This window comes from Falco rusticolus, chromosome 11 (genome assembly GCF_015220075.1).
Source record: "Falco rusticolus isolate bFalRus1 chromosome 11, bFalRus1.pri, whole genome shotgun sequence".
Taxonomy (NCBI): domain Eukaryota; kingdom Metazoa; phylum Chordata; class Aves; order Falconiformes; family Falconidae; genus Falco; species Falco rusticolus.
Window position 1 is genome coordinate 4,046,648 of NC_051197.1, and position 19,857 is coordinate 4,066,504.

Consider the following 19,857-nt stretch of genomic DNA (forward strand, 5'->3'; position numbering starts at 1 on the left):
AAATTACCCCAAACGGCACAATATATTTCATATAGCACAGCAGAGCGGCAGTAATCACAAGTACTATGAATGATTATAAAATATATAGCAGGTAAAATAAAATAAATCACTCCAATGACTGACACATTCCTCTTTTTTTTTTTTTTTTTTTTTTTTTACACATCCCCCCCCCTACTGGAAAAGATCATAGTTTCAAATTTCAATAAAGTTTTAAAAAACAAACAAACAAAAAAAAAAAAAAAAAAGATTGCTGTGAGTTTGCAGTCGGCAAATTCAAAAAGTGAGAGGAGGCACAATCCCAGCACATGGAGCTGCTCTCACCCACCAGAAAGAGCTCTGGTGGCTGGGGGGGAGCGGGGGGAGGAAAAAAAAAATACAAAACCTACAAGCTATTAAAAAATAAACCCTCCCTTCTGATCCCTTCTGTCCTTCCCCTTCCCCACTCGTGGAGAGTCAAGGAAAAAAGGCCTTTTGTCAAGTGGAAGTTTATCTGCGAAGGTACACACAGCAGAGGCTCGCCAGCCCCACAATGAGCCAGGGGAGCGCTTCCAGCTTTCCTAGTTTCTAAACACGTCTTGGTACATCCTGAAATATTTTAACTTTTCTGCTTTAAGCAGCGCTTTGTCCTGCCTGATCTCATGTGCTCGGGACTTTTTTGGCTCGATGCTGGATGCTATCCAAGAGAGAGTTGCTTTAACCTGCGCTAAAAGTCTGATTTGCTCACGATGGAAACCTGAAAGGGGAGGTAACAACAACTGGAAAAAAAATAACCAAACACTTAAAAAGGACCTCGGGAGGAAGGCAAAAAAATATCATCAAAAAGGTACTTTTATAGTTGTGAAGTGTAAAAGTCAGGGTCCATGGCTGAAGTAAATGAAAAGCACACCATTGCTCGCGATCGTTGCGAGGTGTGCACGTCCCTATCAGACTCACATGTGTCGTTTCAAAAAATGGTGGTATGAGGAAGAAAAGGTTAATGACTCATAAACAGACCAACTTTCAAACTGTCTTGGTAAACACGCCGCTCCGTAAAAATTGCACTGCTTCAATCTCGGCGGTGAGGTATTAGCAAGTCAGTGGAAATAAAAGCACTCAGGACCGATCAAACAAAATTGGGCTGGAAGCGGGGATGGCGGGGGGGGGGGGGGGGGGGGGGGGGGGGGCGGGGAGCTGTTTCTGCACAATACAATTATTTATTTCAGTGTTATTATAGCCACCCCACCCCCCCCACAAGAAAAAAAAAAAGTTTTGGAAATGTGTCAGTGCAAGTGTGCTAACAGATTTGCAGTCTTGTCTGCAGCCTCGCTGCAAAATATCAAGATTTTAAGTAACTGGTGGAAAAGGAGATGATCTTTGCCTTTCCCAAAGTTAGCTTTAAGGGAAAGTTTCAAAGTATTTTATAAAGATGTTTGCTTTCCCTCCTCGGTGTTGGATGGGTCACCTAAAAATAAAAGGCACACCAAAAAGCTGGGAAAGCAAGAATAAAAGTAAGTTGCTTTTTTCTTCTTTTTTTTTTTTTCCTCTCCATTGCACTACTCTCCAAAGTTTGAGGATACAGCTCTTCAGAGCACAGCCTGTTTCTAAGCAGCACCTACAATATGGGCCGTGCAATTTTGTATCGCTGATACCAAAATTCTCCTCTGCTCTTCAGAGAGGTGTAAAATAAAATAAAATTTAAAAAAAAAAAAACCAAAACAAAACCAAAAAAACCCACAGGACAAAAGAGCCCCCAAACCCAGCCCAAAGGCGCCCGCAATAATGTAACACTGCAAAGGAGCCTTTTGAAACAATATATTTCTGCTGATCTTTTTGAAATCAAGCCAGCTACAGCAACCCTTGTTAATATTTTTTACAATCCATTTGCTTGTAAATCTATTAGGAGATGTGCATATGTTCCCCAACTATTTCCTAGATCTTCAGCAGATATGTAAATGGAACGATGTTTAGATTTTTCCTGACAGATGATACAAAATGCTTGTGCCATTTCAGTTCCAGTGCTTGGATAAATATGCTCATAACTAGGATTTCTGTTTGTTTTCCTTTTCTAACCCAACTTTTGAAAGCTTCCCTTTAAATGTGAACCAAAACTCAACACACACACAAAAAAAAAAAAAAGGGAAAAAATATCTCTGTCCCAAAACTTGTATTAATAAAAGCTCCTGAAATGAAAAATAGGAAATTGCTTGCAATTGCTCAGGGCTCGCCTCCTTTTTCTACCGAAAATGACAAAACCACCCAATTGATCCTTCGGAGGGAAGAGTTTGTCAGAAGGCCTCTAATCCTCGTTATTACTTTTCCAAACGTGCAACAAGAATGCGAGATTTGCACAACTGAGGAAAAGCACAGTGCCTAGCTTTTTCTTTCCCCTTTTTTTTTATTTAATGAAAAAAAAAAAAAGGGGGGGGGGGGGTGTCAGGGGGAAAAAGACACCAGGACAGGGAACAACCGGCCCATGGATTTATTTTCTCTCCTTAATGTACAACTGGGCCTACTAAGCCCAAGGAGCTCCACGTGCAGCTGCGGAGCGATGCGGTGGTGCTGGCCCTACAGGAGCGGATTTGCTGGCCCTCCTGCAGAAGCAGGAGCGATAAAATCCCGGTATTTTTCAGAGTTGAATTAAAGGCACAAACTTTGGGCAGGCAGAGCAGGGAGTTGCATCCCATCCTCTGCAAACTCCCCTTTTCCTCCTGCCTTGTAACCAACCATGTGCAGGGGTTTTGAAGCCCGGCGGAGTTCCGTGCGCCTGCCAGCCTGGCTGCTGCTGGCCTGGCACCCCCAGAAATTTGGGGGAGGCTGGGGAAAGCAGGGGGATGACACACTACGGCAGGAGAAGGGGACTAAACTTTTGCAGCTCTTCAAGCTGCCTGGGAAGCTGCATCCCCTCTCTCTGCATTTCCTCGCCTTTTTCTCGACGGAAAGAGCCTGGAGAGGCTTTCTCACCGGGAGAAAAAAAATATTCAAATTAAATTAATAAGAATAATGTAGTCAAAATCTCCTGCAGGAGGAAATAATCTGGGGTTTGAGTCCACCACAAAGCATTTCCTCGTTAAACCATTATATCCTGCTAATTGAAGGTGTGTAATTTAGCGTCCTGCAGCAGTGTGTGGGGAAGGTGGGGGGGGGGGACCGGCAGCGCTCCGCGGCCGCGCAACTCGGGGGCATCGCGGAGCGGCACCTCCCCCTCTTTTCGCACAGCCCCGTCCCGCTGCAAGCGGGGGGCGCAAAAGTTGCGCCGAGTCCCGCGGAGGGCCCGATCCGAGGGCGGGGGGATCGCGGGGGGGGGGCGGGGAGGCGACACACGGGGACACGCGCGGGACAAGTTTGCGGGTGCCCGTGTCGTGCGTGTGTGTGCCCCGCGGTCGGGTCCCGCAGCGGGGCTAGCTGCGCGGGTGCGGAGCGCACTCCGCGCAGGGGGGGGCTGCACCGCGGGAGCGTGCCCAGGTGCGGGGGACGCTCCGTCTCCGCGCCCGGAGGCGGGGGGGGGGGTTGGGGGAAACGCGGAGCCGGCAGGGCCGGTTCCCCCCCCTCCCTCCACCCACCCCCCACCCCGCAGCCGCGTAAACCCCGCGTGGGGCGGCTGCGGGCCGTGCCCGGCGCCTGGGGCTGCAGACGGCGCAGTGGCTGGCAGCGCTGCCCCGGGGCCGCGGTGCGGGGCGGGCGGCGGCGGCGGCGGCGGCATCGATCGCGGATGACCAAGCACGGCGGGGCCGTGCGGGGCGTCCCGCAGCACCGCGCCCGCGCGCCCCCCCCCCCCCCCCTTATTACTTAACCATTAATAAGTAGGCGCCATTAGCCCTGTGCCGACACAAATGGCCGTGCGGGAAGGGGGGGTGGGGGGGTGGGATGCCCGCGAAAGGCAACAAAGTTAGTTTCGGCAAGCTGCGTTCGTGCCCCTTCCCCGGGCGCGCACACGGTGCGCACCCCCGCAGCGCCGGCCCCATCGCGCCCCGGCAGCCGCTTACCTGGGTGAGGACAGAGCGGAGAATACATGACTGCTGCGGGGGGCTGCGGTTTGGGAGGTGTGCGTGTGCGGGGAGAGAGGGAGAGAGAGAGGGGGAGAGAGAGAGGGAGAGAGGGAGAGGGAGAGAGAGGAGGGGAAAAAAGAGAGAGAGAGAGAGGAGAGGAGGGGGAGCCCCGAGCCTGCTTCTTGCTTTCACATTTCCAACTCTGCCAAACTGCAGCCAGCGCGGAGCCGCTCCATGAGCTGAACTTTAACCCCGCCTCGACTTTCCCGCACTACGCGCTCGGCATGCCTGCCCTGCGCGCCGTTAAAGGCATAGCGCACGCTGCGCGCCCCCTCCGCCGCCGCGGCCCCCGCTCCGCGCCCCTCCGCGCCGCGCCGCTCTGCGCCGCGCCGCCCGCTCAGCGCTGCGCGCCGCCCGCCCGCGGGTGCGGGGAGGGGCGGGGAGGGGGCTGCGGCGCCGCCGCCTCCCTCCGCCCCGCCGCCCCGCAGCGCGGGCAGCCGCGGAGAGCCAGCGGGGCTCGGCTCAAAGTTTTCTTGTTTCGGGGGTTTTGGGGGGGGGGGGGATGAGGGGTCGGTTTGGGGTTGGTTTTTTTTTGTTTCGTCTTTTCCCGACGGCTGCGGCCCCGCTCGGCCCATGGCCGGGGAGGGGAGGGGGGGGCACGGGGGGAGCGGCGCTGCGTTCACAACTTTCCCCATCCCCTTTGGCACTTGTCATTTTAAATCAAGCGCTTTATGGTCAGGGGTGCTTATTGCACTTAAAATAAATAAATAAATAAATAAAATTGCAACGCATAAATTCATCTGCACGTCGCGCACACACACACACCCCTTTACTAATAAAATCGCTCCTTAAAAGTGAAGCGCTTAAAATTAAAAATACACCCGCGGCTCCTGCCACTTCTGGAGCGCATTGTTTTGGCACCGGCAGCGTTTGGGTTTGGGGTTTGGATGCTCTCCAGCCCGCTCATGGGGACTGTAGGGTGTCCCGTGGCTTGTGCTCCCCCCCCCCCGCTTGGGAACAGCTTTTCCCACTGATGCTGGAAGCGACCTCGGCGTCCCTCCGCGTAGTTATCCATGCGGGGGCGGGCGAAGGGAGCAGGGAAAAATCCCATCCATAGGTACAGGGGGAAAAAATCCCGCTCCCCGCCTATGCAGCTCGTGTAGAAGCCGGCGGGGGGGCTGCACCGCTCCCAGCGCTTTGCGGTTTGCAGCATTATCTTTAAGTAACTTTTGGCGCCCTTCGGAAGACTTTTGGCCGCGGGACGGCTGGTTGCGCCCTCTAGGCAGGGCCCGCGGTCAAGCGCAGCCCCTCCGCAGCCGCGGACACCCCCCCAAAAAAAATAACGGGGGGGGGGGAGGGGAGAAGAGCAAAAGCACCTTCTCCCCCACACCCGCCGTATTTTTCAGAGCTAAACAAGCGGCCGCGCAAGTTATTCTTATTTTTCCCCGAGTCAGCACGCTTTAAAATATTAATAATTTTTAAATGCGCTTTTTAAAAAAAACAAAACAAAACATAATAAAACGCTTTTTTTTCTTCTTCCCATCCCCCATTTTTGCTTTTTTTTTGGGTGCTAAATCCGGAGGTTTTCGCGGCTCCCCGTCCCCGCCAGCGGCCTCGTCCCTGCGGGGCGCCGCCAACTTCGGCGGAAAAGGGAAAAAAAAAAAATCCCGAAAAAAAAAGGAGAAAAAAAAGGCGCGCCCCTCCCCCCGGGGAGTTCAAACGTCGCAACACCCACCCCCACCGCTGATTGGCCAGCGCTCGGCAACGTCACAGAGCCCCGCCCCTCCGATTGGCCTTCCCCGCGGTCCGTCACATCCCGCGCCCAGCCGCGTTTCTTTGTGCGCGGCCGCGGGCGCTCCAGACGGCGCGTACGGAGCCGGCGCGCACGTACGGGCGGTCCCGCGGAGGGGGGTCGGGGGGGAATCTGTCAAGCTCAGCGGTTTTCTCAAATCCCTGGAAAAAAAAAAAACATTTTAAAAAAAAAACAACCAACCCCAAGGCAACTCCGGTGCAGACATCCGCGCCCGCGCTCCCTGCTCTCCCAGAGCCCGCGCAGCTCGCGCCCAGACAATAGCTGCTGCTCTCGGCAAAAGCGTGGAAATCGGGGTAAAAAACAACAAAAAAGCGAAGTTTAAGCGGCGCCAGGTACCCGGGGCAGGCGGGGTCGCCCGGCGGCACTCGGGGCGCTCTGGCTGGGCCGCCGCCGCCGCCGCCGCTTTATTTATTCTTCTGCGAATTTTATTTTTTTGCTAGAGCTAAAATAAACTTGCAGCCGTTGGGAACCCGGAAGAGAATAAACGCCGCAACCAATTGCCGCCTAACGTTAGGTGGGTCTGGGGGTGGATTTAGTGGGGTTGGGGGGGGGGGGGTTGGGGTTTTTTTGCCTTGGGGTTTGGGGGGGGTGGGGGTGGCGCTGTGACTCCCGGGCGCCGCCGCCGCCTCCCCGCGCTGCCGGGCGCGCTCCGAGCGCCTGGGACTTTGCAGAAGTTGCGAGCGATTCGGCAGCCGCCCGCCTCCCGTCCTCCTCCTCCTCCTCCTCCTCCTCCCCCCGTGCCCCCGACACCCCCACCCCACCCCCGCTTATTTCCGCAATCTCCGCGATTTGCATAGGAGACCCGCACCGGGGGACGGCGGGGCTCACCGCTCCCCCCCGCACCCGCTTTCCCCCAAGCCCAAGGACGGGCAGTCGCCGCTGCGGGCCTGCAGCCCGCCCCCAAGCCCCTTCCCAGCCACGGGGTGCTCCGCAGGGGTGCTGGGCGGGGGGGGCGGTGGGCAGCGAGCGCCCCTTGCACCGCTAGCTCCCCCCCCCCCCCCCCGGTAACCTCCCTTGCCACGGGTAACCCCGCCTTGCACGGGTAACTCCCCCTCTCCGAACCGGTAACCTCCTCCCCTGCACGGGTACACCACCCCCACCGCCCCCGCACCGGTAACCCCCGCCCCTTGCACCGGTAAACCCCTCCCCCCCCCCTTGCACGGGTAGCCTCCTCCCTTGCACGCGAAGCCCCCCCATGTGCACCCCACCGCAAGGGCAACCGGCGCGGGGAACCCCCCCATGCCTTTGCAGCAGCAAAGCACGGGCAAAGTTACCTGGCACTAGCAAACACCCAAACACACACTTTGCAGGGGCACCAGCCTTGCTTTGCACCCCGCTCCCCGTGCTTTGCACCCCCCTTCCCGTCCTTTGCTCCCCGTGCTTTGCACACACACCCCCTGGTGCGGGCCTCCCCTCCGGTCCGCGGGGGCCGGGCAAGCCCGGGGCAGGGGAGGAACTTTCCTTCCAGCAGCGCGGCCGACCCTGACAGTAATGCAGCAGCCCGGGGCTGAGCTGCAGTCTCCAACTTACACGGCACCCCTAAAATAGTCCTGATTTCATCCCTGAAAGGATTTCCTGGCTTTGTGTGTCTTAACTAGCCTTGGCCATTTTTGTAGAATAACCCTATTATTCACAGCTCCGAGGGTACAATCTGCTAAAGTCACTTAATAAAAAAAAAAAAAAAAAAGAAAAACCTTCAAAGGGCGTGAGAAATAAAGGCAAACAAACAATTGTCTGTAGCTCTCAGCTCCCCTTGATCGTGGATACCCGCTTCATTAACAGCAGAAGCATTATATTCCTAAAACTGGAAGCCTCAAGATGCGTGATAATACTGCAAAATTAATTTGGGGGGGGGGGGGGAGAAAGTGGATCTGAAGGTTAATTACTATTTTTTTTTACAAGAAAGTGAGACTTCTACTCACACAACTTCCCTCCCAACTTAACGAGTGGCGTGGTTATCCCTCCGAATTTACTCCTTTTAATCGACTCGAGCAGGTATTTAAAGACACAGAGGGCTGCCGCCCCAGCGCACTGAGCAGAGAGGGGAGGAAAAAAAATAAAAAAAGAAATCAGAAAGGGAAAAAACCCTCAGACAGTGATTCTCAGTTTCGAGCCTGGGAGCCTCAGACCTGTGCTGGTGAGAGCACGGCTCCGTGCGCGGCGCATTTTAACCTCCCGGCAGCAGCTCTCTGCTTTCTCAGTTACCTCCTGGTGACCCCTCCGAAGGAGCCCGCCGATTCCCAGCGGGCTGGAGACCACAGGTTGGAAACCACTGGTTTTGCATAAACTTCTGTTATTCGGCGCAGGCTTAGGTCGCGAGGGTTCCTCTTAGCAAATTGTCGAAGGATGATGTGTACTGCATAAATTAAAACATCATGTCCCCTTGCCATGTGAAAGCATTATTAAAAGAAGCATAATAAGGGATTTCCACCATGTTATCAAGCGTACAAAGAAAACTCCGAATGGGAGGGATGGCTGTCATCGGGGTAGAACAAGCTGGGATTTTGGAGAGGCTTGAGAAGTGCTTTGAATAGCCCGTCAGTTGGACAAGGATCAGCGCTGACAATAGCCGGTCTATATGTGGTATGGCCTGTTAACATACAGCAGCAATCATTAAAGGCCTGATCCTGACAACGGGGCTCTGCGGGGCCCTGAGCGATGCTAGTGGCTTTGGGAGAGCCACTGTGTCTGCTTGCCTGCCCCGGAGGCAGCTTCGCCCCACTGAGAGCCAGAAGCCCCCCAAAATCACCAGCGGCTCAGTCCTGATCCCCTCTCCATCAAGACCTTTAGAGCCACAGGCTGCTATGAATTGCATCTCCAAAACTAAAGACTCCAAGGCCGTTACGGTGGCTGGAAATCAATGCCCAGGTGTTTCTGTGTCATCCCACGACATCCGCTACAGAATCTGCTACGAATCCCAGCAGAACTGTCATGGAGGAGCCGTAGGTTAGTGCCGTGCCCAGCTTGGTCCCACCATCCTTCATGAAATTTATATTCTGACAGTAAAAAGGAGAGCAGTCTGTAAGACTCTCTCTGGAGAAGAGATTGCTTTATTATTCCCCGTGTACACAGAAAACCGAGCGTAAGGGGGTTTCCCTCCTCGGTCTGAAGGCTCTAAACCTTGATGCAGTATAAATAAATGCCACAGTCGTGCAAACACTGAGTCACCCTCAAACACGAGTGGAGGTGGGCAGAAGTTTCACCCTCCAGGCTCCAAATTTCAGGGCGTAGCTTAAATAAGCGGGTTAATATGTTTGAATGGAAATTCTCACCTTACACCACTAAATATGTGTAAATAACATTTTTGCATGCGGTATTTTCTGGCCATCATCATGATTCCCAGCAGGAGAGCGATGGAGGGTGAAGAGGTGCTGTGGTCCCCATTTGACAGATGAAGGCGGCTGCACCGCAATTTGAGGTCTGGGCCATAGGTGCATCGCCAAAGTCGCATGCACATGGGGATGGTTATTAAAGCAGTGATGCTAAGGGCAAGTGGGAATTAACTGCACTATAATTGGTCAATCCTATCCGTTCCTCTGTGAAATCTCCTACTTTAACCGTGAGTTACTGGAGGCACTGCTGCCTGGCACGGCCGTACACGAAGTGCCAGCTCCAGAACCGAGCGTATCGCAGAAATGCCTGCAGACTTGTAATGCATTTTCACAGGGTCTTGAGTCTATTGCGAGATGCATTGCGGAGGAAACAACTTCCTAGCAAAAGTGTGCAGGCTACAGAAAGGAAGCGAACGGAACAGAGAGGCGGGATAGGCAGCGTTTCCCCTTTTGTTTTCCTGCAGATCTAATGAGGAGCAAAAGAAACGGTAATACTATTTTAACACAAGTACCACTTCACAAGCAGAATTTATTTGAAAACCCAAAATACCACAAAGTGGAAGTTCCCTGCAATAGTGGATGCAGTTTAATAAGCTCTCTGTGATGTCCTGATCGGTTTCAGCAGTGCCTGCTGGCCCAGCCCTACGGCAGAGCAGGGTTATACCAGGTGCCTGCGTGCACCTATAGGTCCCTGCCCACCATGTTGATACCACCATCCAGCTGGATAAACCTCCCTTTCACAGCCGGGGAAGGATGCAAATACATACAGTTGCCCTCAGATGTATTTTGTTTGTACATAGAACCGCAGTGTCACTGCTGCTGGGACTGGATGGACACCTCTCACAATGGAACAAAATCGCTCTCTGGTGATACCGAGTGATTACAGCCCACAGTATCAATATTGCCATCGTCCTATATCCAGTGTTTTATCAGGCAGTTTGGCATAAACACTTTGGACCTAATCTTGCACATCTCAATGAAAATTTTGCTTGAATAAAGTTTGTGCAAGGGTGGTATAAATGTGGTGGGACAAGTAACGTTTATGTGGCCATACACACACACACACACTTTATTTTAGTGTATTACATAGCTATGCGTTGTCATATGTATGCAATATATTTCTCAAAAGGAAAGCAACATCTTTTGTTGCTGTTTTTTCTCACAGAACATTTTACATTCAGGGTTCTCTCCCAATATAAAAGCTGGGATTCCATACATGGGGTGAAAAATAAAGCTTAAGAATTGCTAATTGGACTTGGTAAGATTCAGGTAACACAAACTTGAGGTACGTCACAAAGAAAAGTTACTTCTAAGAGAAACCAGGAATATAGTGCAAAAATGCCAACATCACCTACACTGCTCAGAAGCAGCATGGCATTTTAGCCCTAATTACCATGTGTTCCCTGCTGCCCTTCGCTGCACGCTTTTCTCTGGGGTCTATAACTTTCCAAATGAAATTTGCATTATTTCCCAAAATAAATAAATAGATAAAAAAACCAAACCAGCGATCTGTTTCAGCAGTAAGTAATTTTCCACATTTCTTAGCTATGCTAAAATTCTGGGAAGAAAAAAAAATTAAATCAGAGTGGCCTTTTCAGACAAAAACTCTGACAACTTTGCACCTAGTTTAGGGGCTGGCAAGGTGGGCACGGTGACAGGTGCAGGTTTGTTACTGCTCCTCTGGCGTTGTGTGTGTCACACGTAATTAATCTGAAAATCTCTTCCTCAACTATTTCTTTCAAAATATTTTAAGCCCCGCTGACCTAGAGCACACGTGAGGTGTGATCGCTTTCCTCGCAGATATGGAGCAGTAAGGTTTTCCATCACAAGTTTTGCTAACTTTGTCTCTTTTCTGCTATAAAAATCACCCTTTTCAGCCCCAAATGAGGTATTTTTTAAAATGTGTTAAGGTCTATATTCCTCACAGGAAGAACAGGCACTATCTAATACAGGTATTCTAGAAAACCCACTTTTATCCCATAAACTTTGAGCTAAATGAAATTTCAGGGAATAAGAAGTAACACTCTTCCACTGTGATTAGTAACTTTTCACTCCTCTACCTTTTCTAATTCTATAGACGACTTCATAGTGTGCAAGGAGCAAGTCATAAAAGTCGTGTGTATCTACCTCATGTGCAAAGGTTGGTTGTAAGAACTCAAATCTGCATGAGACCCAACGCTTCTGCCTAAAAGATGGTGTAAAAAACCCAGAGAGTGAAGCGTACCCACTCTGTTTTGCTTGCTCTGCCTTCCCCAGTGCCTACAGCTCCTTTGGAACAGCGAAAGAAATGTGTTAGCCTCAGCAACTGAAATTTTTTTTTTGAAGTCTTTATTACTGTAATTCACTGACCTGCCGCATTGTAAGCCCTGGCAATATAGACCTAGGATGGGCACCCTGTGCTGGTACTGGATCTCTCTGGAGATGCTGCTTTTGTTTTTTGCAGAAGAGAAGTTTTTCTTAAAAAAAAAAAAAAAAGTGTAAACCGTGTGGGCTGCCTGTCACAATCACTGCTCTCCTCTCTTAACAGCAGGGAGAAGGTGAGACCATCCTCTGCTCACCCGACTGTTGTGTTAACTTCTATACTGGGCTGGGATGATTTCCATAGGGTAACCCCCGGAACAGCCAGGCACGATGCACAGGTGGCCCTTACAAAGGGACATGCTCAGCTACGGTTTTATTTGGATTCCTGGAAAAACACATAAATCACGACACCGCCCCACGTACCTATGCCCGACCCCTTCGTTAACTTCTTAGATGAAAAGGTTATTTCTGAGCCTATGGAGCAGGTGTACATATGGTCATGAAGCTCGCAGGCAGAGACACACAGACTGTATTATTTCTCCCCCAGAAAACTGAAAAGCCAAGCCCGGAGATCCCCCAGCACAGCTCCCCCCTCCTCCAGGAGGAAATAAGCATTTCCTTACAGATATTCTGGTGTTGTGGGTTTTTTTGGTTTTTTTTTTTTTTTTAATCCTCTTCAGATTCAGATTGTCACTAAATATAGAAACCCTCGTAGTCATACAAAACATGCATCGCCCCACAGCTGCTCATTTGCAATTTGTTCTGCACTTAAAAATCTCTTAATGCTACAAATAAACTTTGGGAAAGTTACATCCCAATAAACAATGAGGTGTTGTTTAAAATTACATGTGCTACTGTATTATTAGGTCTCTACCGACACTACAATTATCTTTTGAAGCTGGCAATAACGTATTAGCTGTGCAGTCAGACGCAGAAATAGACTGGTGTATAAGCCCTCTGCCATTTTTATGAATGGAAAATATTTTAAAAGATTGTTTCCACTTTCTTCTTTGTCCTTTCCCCAGAAGGAGCCCCCTCGCCGAGACCCCATGTCACTTTAATATTCACATATATTATCCATACATTGCGATACATGATTAACTGCCCCCCCTCCCCCTCCACACACACACACACACACACACACACACACACCACCCCAAACAATACATATACTTATTGGATTAACTACTCAGTCCTCGCTGGGAAGGAAAGCGGTATCCATGAGCTCTCGCTTTTATTTGCACGTACAGTTGCAGATCTGTGGCATGATAATAAAAAATAAAAAATAATACTATATATAAAAAAAAAGCGAATAATCCCTACGCGGGAGCACAGTGTCCGCCGCAGCATCCGCCCGCTCCGCCGCACCATTTGTACTCGCCGAGGGAATCCGCAGCCCGGCGGCTGCTGCCCGGCCGTGCCCGGTGCCTGCTCGCGCTGCCGGCGGCTGCCCGGCGTGGGCGGCGGGGATGGGCGTCGCAGCTCCCCTGCCTCCGCGCCCCCCCTCCGGCACAGCCTTGGCACCGCACCGCGAGGGGTGCGGGGGGACCGAAAATAGGGGGGAAAAGGGGAGGGGAGCAAAGCTTTTAAAGTTTGCGGTTTGATTTGGGGCTGGCTTTTAGGTTTGTGGGTTGTTGGGGATTATTTTTTTTTGGGGGGGGGGGGAGGATAAATAAATAAATCTCGTAACCTGCCAGCTCTGCCTTCGCAAACGCTCGCCAAGTCAGTGGTAGCCATTTTCATCTAAGGTACAGGATAAGGAAAGAAAAAGGGGGGAAAAAAAACTTAAAAAAAAAAAAAAAAAAAAGGAAAATAGAACCCCCAGGAGAAGCGCAGCCCGCGCAGGTCGGGACCCGCCGCCGCTCCAGCCGCGCCGCACCGCGCAACCCCCGCGGTCGCTCCGCGCTCCGCCGCCGCCCCGCGGGCTGCGGATTTCCCCCTCCCCCCTTATTTTTTTGTCCTTCGTTCCCCCCCTTTCACCATCCCCATCCCCCCTTTTTTTTTTCTCTCTCTTTTGCCGCAGTCTCCGTCCGGCGCTGGGGCGAGTCACGGCAGCACCGCGCCGGCGACGGGCTGATTTATCGCTGCTCCAGCCCCGGCTCGCAATTATGTCACTCTAAATCACGCACATGCGGAGAGCGGGGAGGTTTTGGCCAGCTCAGAGACGGCCCCCCCCCCCCCCCCCCCGAAAAAAAAAATTAAAAAAAATGCGAAAATGGGGGTGCTGGGGGGAAGAAGGCAGGGGTAAGCCGGCGCTCCCCGACCCCCGCCGCAAAATAAAGTCTCAACAAAAGTAGCGGGGGCGGCAGAGCGGGGCGGCGCGGAGGGAGGGAGGGATGGAGGGGCAGAGGGATGGAGGGATGCAGGGATGGAAGGATGCAGGGACGGAGGGAGGGGGGCATCTGGCAGCCGCCGCGCCCACCCCGCGCCCGCCCCTGCCGCTCCCTGCGGTGCCCCCCGGGCCCGGCTACGCCGGCGTGGGACAGGGAGGGGGGGGACACGGATGGACCCGCCGAGCCCTCCCGCCCCGCACGGTCCTGCCTGCCAGCAGCTGCACACACCGCGGCGGCACACCCCGTATAGATGTGCACATCCACATATATTTTATCTATCTATCTGTATGTGTATATAGTGGGGGTTTACGTGCTCTGGAGCGTGGTGCTGGAGCCGGTGGCATCCTCCCCGGTGACAGTGGGACGCAGACCCTCGGGCAGCAGCCTCCAGCTCTCCCAGCCCGGCAGCAGAGGTGTTTCATGCCAGGTGGGTGCAGTTACTGCAGGACCCTCATGTCCCAGGGCTGCTCCTGCTGCCCACGGGCCAGATGGGTAAAGCCAGGGGGTCCCCCGGGCCCGAGGGCTTGGGCACCCCGGTAAGGGGTGGCAGCTCCGCCTCTCCCCACGAGCCCCGTTAGGCCCTGTGATGGGTTTGCCTGTTATGTCCCATTGCATCCTTTAATGGTAGAGAAAAAAAAAATTAAAAAGAAAATTCAATCTCAAAAGTGCTGGTGGTATTGCTGCAATTCAGGGGTTGACACAATCCACCAGGATTTCGTCCCAGCGCGGGCTCTGCTGGGTCCCCTTGACTGCGCCCAAGGTCAGGGCAGGGTTGCAGGGGCAGAAGCTGCAGGAAGGCTGAACGGCTCCAGCCCACCAGATGCATTTGCAAGTCATCAAGACTTGCGCTTCTGAGCAAGGGAGGAGGCACTTCTGAGCGCGCGACGCTGCATGCAGGACAGTCAAATGCTGCCAGTAGATGCTTACATGGCTAATAAAATCTGGGATAAACCCCCCAACAGTAACGCAGCACACAGGGTGGGAGGCTAAAACTGTTTTCTGCAACTGCACCGCAGCAATAAACTGTGATTTTCCACCCCCCACCCCCCGCTTTCCTTAAATTCAAGGAATATCTCCAGATTTGCCGTGTCACTGAGCTCCAAACTTTCGTGCATAAGACTTTTGCTCCGCTTGGTGAAGGGCCTGTGGGCAGGCCTCCTGCACATGCAATGTGGAGAAAGCACCAAATCTCCACGGAAAATCTTGCCTCTCGCTCACAGTTTGGAAAATTGGTAAGTGAAGGAGAAACGTTTAGAGCAGAGGACACTGGACACCTGAGTGGAAGGGGACAGCGGCTGTGGCCGACTGCCTCCCCCGTCTGATGGAGAGTCCATTGGAGATGCTTTTCCCTTTTTGCGGCAGTGCTGCTCTTCCTAAAGCCTCCGAGACAGCGGGACGGGATGCCAGAGGGGAAGGAGCCCATGCCCACCTGCGTGGCGGTGTGCTCCGTGCTCTCCAGCTGTGGGAGTGCAAAGGGGGCTGCAGCGAGACACCAACCCCCTTGTAGCTCTCGCCGGGGCCTCTGTGCTTCACCTCACCCCTTTGGATGGTTTTATGGCAGCTTGGAAATTTGTGTGGAAGTCGGGGCAGTGGGAGGCCAGGTACCCTGGATTCACAGGTACCCCAGCACACTGGTACCCCGGATTCACCAGCATAGCAGCACGCAGGTACCCCAGTACTCAGGTACCCTAGCACACCAGTACCCCTGATTCACAGTACCCCACTACTCTGGTAACCTGGCACACAGGTACCCCTGATTCACTAGTACCCCAGCACAGAGGTACCCCAGTACTCAGGTACCCTGGCACACAGGTACCACTGGTGAACAGCAACCCGAGCACTAGACACTCCAGGCACCCCAGTACAGCGCTATACCTGCACACAGGTACCCCCGAACACAGACACCTCAGTATACTGCTACACCTGCAGCCAGGCACCCTGGCACCCCGGTACACATGTACCCCCAGGACTTGGGGACCCTGGCACCCAGGTACCCCAGTACTCAGACACCCCAGTACACACCATGTATGCACACCAGTACCCCAGCACGTGACTGTACCTGCACACAGACACCCCAAAACACATCCCCCGGCACCCAGGAACCCCACCAACCTGCTGCCCCTGGGCAGGACCCCCCAGCCATGCCACGTGCCCCAGGCAGCACCAGGCTGGGCTCACTGGGGCTTTTGCTGATCTGCAGAGCAGACGAGGTTGGTGCAATTTGCCTTTAATTACAAACCTCACGAGACTTACTCCAAAGGCGATGCCAAAGGCCTTTATGAATTGCGAGCTAACTTGATTTAAAAAGTGTGATTGGAGGAAATAACGAAGGTTGCTTCCCCTCGTTGTGACAAATTTGCATTCGGCCCACAGACGACGGCAGCGGGGCCGCGGTGTCGCTGGGTTTCTCAGGAAAAGTTACCAGCGGCCTGCAAGACAGCTGGAATTCATATTAGAATATTTTTAACGTGCTCTTACAAATACTTTGGCATACGCCTATCCCACTCCTTTTAATGATGTTGACTTCATTTCCTTTAATACGGGGGAAAAAAACGCTACAGCAACAAGACTTAATTAAATTAATAAGAAGAAACAATAATAAATAATTCCAGTTGCGTTACTGCAGGGTTGCAAAATGCGGATGGGGGTGTCTGATAAAAGCACACAGCTCCGCAGCTGACTGCTGCACACCGGCGTGTCCGTGGGCGCCTCTGCACCCTGCGCTGCTCTGCTCTGCTCTCCCCTTCCCTCCCATGCTCCATGCCACGCCGCAGGGGCTCAGCACCACCCCACTATCTTTAAAACCAGCCCCATAATAGCACCCGGCCCCATATAGCACCTGGCCACATATAGCACATATGCCATCTGGTTCCATATAGCACCCCACTGCATATACTAACTAGCCCCACAGAGCACTTGGCTCCATATAGCACCTGGCCACATATACCAGCTGGCCCCATATGCTGTCTGGTTCCATATAGCACCTGGCCCCATATACCACCCCACCATATATATAACCAGCCCCATATAGCACATGCCCCCATATACCACCCAGCCCCATATACAGACTGGCCCCATACACCAACCAGCCCCATATAGCACCCAGTCACATATGCCAGCTGGCCCCATATACCAATCAGCCCCACACAGCACCCGGCCCCCTAGCAAGCCCCAAGCCAGGGGGTGCAGCACCTCCCAGCCTTGTCCTGCTGGATGCACACATGTGTCTGTGCACATGTTGGGCCTGTGCACACATACACATGTACGTGCACGCATCCACACGTGTCACATCTGCACGTGCATGCAAACACACATGTGTATGCATGCATGAGCAGTGCATGCACGGACAGGTGCAGGGGCACGTGCATGCACAGGCCTGCGCACGCACGTGGGTGCCTGCCCTCGCGCACATGGGTGTGCAAGGCCCGCGTCCCCCGCCCGTGCGCACGCCGCCCGCACGTGCCCGCCAGGCCGGCCTCCCCGCGCGCCCTGCGCGCCCCGCGCGCTTCCCGCCAGAGCCCGGCGGCGCCCCCTGGAGGCGCGAAGGCGCCGCCCGCCCCGCCCGCCCCGCCCCCGCCCCGCCCCGCTCTCCCGCCCTCGTCGCCTCCTCAAGGCCGGGCGGCGCAGCGCCCCCTGCCGGCGGGTCAGGCTCGGCCGTGAGGAGGCGGCGGGCGGCTGAGGCGGCGGGGGGGGGGCTGCAGCCCCGCGGCGACGGCCCCTCGGCGACGGCCCCTCGCGTCTGTGGCGGCGGGGGGCACGGTTGGGCCCAGGTGGCCGGTTTGCATATTTTGCAAACCCGGGGAAATAATCCCGGTTAAACCTCAGGGAGAGACGTGACTTTGAGCGGCTGCACCCTCGCCTCGCCCGCGGTTTCTGCCAGCCGCGGTGCGTGGGTCTGAGGTTGGCAGAGCCAGGCCTTCCCGGTCCTGCCATCTGCGGCTGGGAAGGGGAGGGCTGGGTGTCCCCGGCTCCTTCCTCCGGCTTCCTCCTTACCTCCGTCATTCCAGAGGGTTTTGGGGGGAGGAGGGAGGAGGCAGAGGCCGCGCTCCCTGTGGAAAACCAAGGGCTTGTTTCCCCCATCCCAGCTCTTCCAGGGACACCACCAGTGTCCCCCTCAGAGGCAGCCCTGAGGCGCAGACCCCGGTCGCCAGCCGGTCGGTGGGGACCAGGGGGGTCCTGGTGCGCTGCAACCCAGGTTCTTTCCTTTATTTACCTAAAGGAAAGTATGCTTTTCGTGCGACCGAGCAGGTCTCCCATAGGAAACAAAATATGCTCAGTAAAATGGAAGATAGGCAGGTGGCTTCAGTGTCAGGGAACATTAATACGCAAGGGCTGGTCTCCGGCTGGTGTAAATGGATGGACTTGCACTGCCTTCACATGCTAATTTACACCAGCTGTTGGCTTGGCCTGGGCTGCTGAGGAGGTGGTTGTGCTTCGTCCCGCTTCCCCCTGCCTAACCATCCCAGTAAGGGCAGCTCTAAAGAGTTTATATAGCATGACCGCTAGTGCCAGTGAAGGTTCAGAGCAAAAAAGTATTCATCTGGTTGTTCATTGTTAGTATTTTCTAGTTTTAGCCCTGAAATATTGCAGACTCCTCAATAATCACTGCCCATTGCCTTATGTATATCACCTTTTTGTCTTTAGCCTGAGCAAAACGATCTGTGTGCACTGGGGGTGTTGCTGTGAAGGATGTTTCCTGTATTTCCCTCAATGACATTGATGGACGTACAAGAGGATGAAGCACTTCACGTTAGAGGTATAGATGCATGTATATATCATGGTGTTGATATAACCACCCACAGAAATGTTAATGCTGATTTTAGAGAGCAGGTAAATTCTGCACCTCAGCCTGTGCATGCATGGATTTGAGTGGTATTTGTCTTGGGCCTCCCGGGATCAGCTTCCTGAACCTCAGTAGAAAACCCCTTTTACACCAAATTTCGGGGATTGTAGCCTGAGAAAGAACTTCCCAGCGTGCTCCATAGAAATGTTTTGTGGCTGCTTCTGTGGGTGACTCACTTGCTGGTGTTTGCTAAGAGAAAACACAAATTTTCACCCACCCGGCCCATTTTTTTTTTTACCCATGTAATAAAATATGACACTAGAGGGCGGCCTGTTAATGTAATTCAATAATGAAGTCGCAGCGGCTGCACACGGAGATGCAGCACGGTCCCTCGCTTCCAGCTGGGAACGGTGCCTTCTCCCCCTCTGAGACAGCCACCGCTGCCCCAAGACGTGGGGAGTATCCAGAGCGTAATACCAGAATACAAAACAATAAATGTTCCTAAGAAATGTGATTTGCCAGCAGACCCACACAATTTGTGTTGTCTCGCGAGCAGTCCTGCATTTAGCACTTAGTCCGGCTCGAAGGAGGAGGCAGCAGGAGCTATCCTGTCCATTCCCTGATGCCAAAGCCTTGTCCTGCACCAAACTGTTGCACCTACTTTTACAGCTAAATGCCAGTGCTGCAGTTACAGTGGGGTTTTAGCAGTCTGCACTGCAGTTCAGTGAATGGTCCCCACCGATGGCTCGCTCGCAGTCTCTGCACAGCCTTCCTGTGACCGAGGAGGTCTCTTACAGTTCCAGAGACCGGTTTCCTTGTGTCAAATGAGGTTAATAGCTGCATGCAATTTAATTAATTAAAGACTGTGAATATTTTTAGAACACCAGATGCAGCATGTGTCACAAATACCAGGTATTATCTAAGTATGCAGCGCTGTCATTATTGATATTTACATTTTGTACCGTCTGCAAGCTAGGATTTCCTTGTGGTAGGCTGCTGACAGCAACACCTTTTCTCCCCAGATTTAAAATCTGCGTGTCAAACGTGAGCCAATGGGCAAAGGTGACATTAGATGGACTGAGGTAAGACCAAGGATGCAGGTCATGGTACTGTGCACCGTGGCAAAAACCTGAGACACTGTAGGTTGTTGCCCAGGGACCATACCACAGGTGGGTTTTAAGGCATCCTTGCAACTTGCTCTGCAATAGCTTCAGGAGGCTTTCAGTGCTGTGAGACTATCAAAGGTAATTCAGCATGCTCACCATGAAATGAGAGAACATTTTAAGCTGAACTTCAGTGAGACTTTCTTATTGTCTGGAGCAGAAATTGG

General features: G+C 53.2%; 1 protein-coding gene across 16 annotated transcripts in view; it reads right to left on the reverse strand.

Annotated features, from left to right (window-relative positions):
- The window catches only part of NFIA (nuclear factor I A), a 359,789-nt gene that overhangs the window by 251,421 nt on the left and 88,511 nt on the right, over positions 1-19,857 (reverse strand). For 3 of the 16 annotated variants that reach the window (XM_037404281.1, XM_037404280.1, XM_037404276.1), the window contains exon 1: positions 3,963-4,337. The exons of the other annotated variants lie outside the window; for them this stretch is intronic. The gene's annotated coding sequence lies outside the window, so the exon portion shown is untranslated. Of the gene's footprint in view, positions 1-3,962; positions 4,338-19,857 lie in introns of those variants that run through there. 16 annotated transcript variants of the gene reach the window in all.